Here is a 2,536-nt window from a genome sequence, read left to right on the forward strand (position 1 = left end):
GCCATCATTCGACCCTTATTTAGTATTTACCAACCAATTATCCGCCTGCGGTTTCACCGATACTCTGTTTCAGATCTCAAATCCTGGACGTGAGCAAACTGCAAAATCTATGAAACTCCACTGTGTACAACAACTCGCCTAGATCTTAAGCTATCACGACTTTGAAACGACTTCAGCTTTTCTCAACTCTTAGATGAGGATAAATCCTCAATCTAAGTCCCTGTTTCTGGACGCCAAAATGTAACTACTGAAAATCCAGTAGCACACCCAAATAAGAAATGAAACAGATCTAAGACATGGTAAGAGTTTTGGATCAGAAATTCTTTATTGATTAACCACTCCAAGTAGTGAAAAATACAAGTTCTTGAATACAAGGAAACCCTAATTTCTCCCTCTAAGCAAAGCTCTCCCCTCTCCCAAGAATCCGACCTCTCATACATTTCCCAAGGACCCCTATTTATGACCAGTCGAGCCTAACGGCGTACAACTCATTCTACTTCGTCTGGATCTCGTAGAGGTGCTTTATACTTCGCCTAGATCATTTTCCATAAAGTTTTCCCCTTTCTTTCGCTGACAACTTTGGGTGTTTGTCGGGACAGCTGTCTCTTTTCTTGCTCCATAATTTACTGACTTCGCCAATTATCTTTTCAGCCAAATAACCTTATTTCGCCAATTGTCTTCGTGATTGGTATCTTGTCGGGTGCTCCAATTGATCCTTCGCAACTTAGATCCTTCGAGTGAGTTACTTCGCCTTAATATGCTATCTCGTGCATGGTTTTTCATTTCGTCAGTCAGTCAATAATGACGACCCTGACTTGATTTGACAAGTCACTGATTAGGATTTTCAGGAAATAGTGCAAGATCTTTCGGCAGGATTCCCTTGAATGACTCGCGTCTTCTCCTACGTCCACGTGGAGAATCGTATCTTTGGTATCTACAAAAATAAACATAGGTGGATTTTATTTGTATATTTTCAATCTAAAATCGTCAGTTTCTTGGACACCCTTAACTGACCATAACCATCAGAGTTAAGCCTAACCGACAGTAGGACAAGTTTGCGTAACGTAATGCATACAAACTATATTTTGGCACTTTATTTTGAAAGTATGCAAATGATAGGCAAATGACTAGTATTAGGATATCTGGATATGCTTTGGGGAAAATAAAAGGCATATCCACCATTCAAGTGCTTCCAAGTGTTTCTTGGGATTTGAAAGGGCGAAGGACGACGTATTCAGTTAACTTTTTGAAATAACAGTAACCGAAGCAGCTGTCTCCGGTGTCCACTACAAAATCTTAATGCAGTTTATCAGCCCCAGACATATCACACTATAAGTTAACTGGGGTTCATTTTCGGATGGGAATTCGAAGATAGTATATGCGTATGTACCATATACATATATTGTACTTGTATCTTCTTTCAATCTCAGCAGCATTCTTGCAACGAATCTCGCCATTTCTGGGAGAAATTAATCAAAGGTTCAACATGAAGAAGCAAGTACGATTTAGATAATAATTAAACTTTATCAATTGTTAATGTACTAATTAAGATTTAATTTTTGAAGTATCTAAATCTAAACCAGTTTTGGTAGATGATTTTCCGAGCATGTGGACGCTTCCTAGAATCCACATATCTAAACATAAACAACTATTTTTTCCTTTAACCTAATGAAGCAACGGTGCTATAAATAGATGGTAGTATTGGCTATTAATCTTCACCTCAAGCTATCCATTAATCAACATACATTTAGCATTAGAAAAGCCTTAGTAGTCTTCAATTTATTCATTCATAACAATGGCCGCTGCTAAGATTACATTGGTTTTCTTTATCTTTGCTTTGTTCGCTATTTCTGCCAACCTGCGTAAGTATATATGTATACATGCTATATTTTCTTATAGTATGTTTTTGTTGCTGGTCGATTCTGGATTAATTGCTGCGTTTCGAGAACTAATTTTTTTTTCATTTTATTTGTATGAATATGCAGAGATGGTATCAGCAGCCGGGATTCAATGCGCTACTGACTTGTCCTTGAATCTGAATATACTGAACGGGTGCACTTCGGACACTCAATGTCTTGATGCATGTAACAAGGAGTGCCTTGCAAAGTTTAACGTCAATGCATCAGCTTCAGCATGTGTTGCTGGTCTCCTTCAGCTCCTGGTTAAGAGCTGCTCTTGCTGTTGTGCTTCAATCTAGAGCATTGGCTACTCAATGAGTAGCTAGTTTATGACCTCGGCCTAGCTATACGCTAACTATGGGGTTATAAAACTATTGCAGTCCCACTAAAAGGAATGAAAGAAACTTAGAATTTTAAAATAAAAGCAGCAGTTTAAATATTAAAAGAAAATTAATTTCGTATAAGTGTGCGCTATACTTGAATAGCTATTATACACTTAGCTGCTAGTTAGAGTCTTTGTGTTCGTCGTGCTGTATTGATATGGATCATGTAATGATTTTTCATCTTAATCTCACTTAAGCTAGTTATCTTCATCTTATGTGTTATTTGTTGATTCGATCACCACTTATCTGTAATTT

The sequence above is a fragment of the Papaver somniferum genome, chromosome 1 (genome assembly GCF_003573695.1).
Source record: "Papaver somniferum cultivar HN1 chromosome 1, ASM357369v1, whole genome shotgun sequence".
NCBI lineage: Eukaryota > Viridiplantae > Streptophyta > Magnoliopsida > Ranunculales > Papaveraceae > Papaver > Papaver somniferum.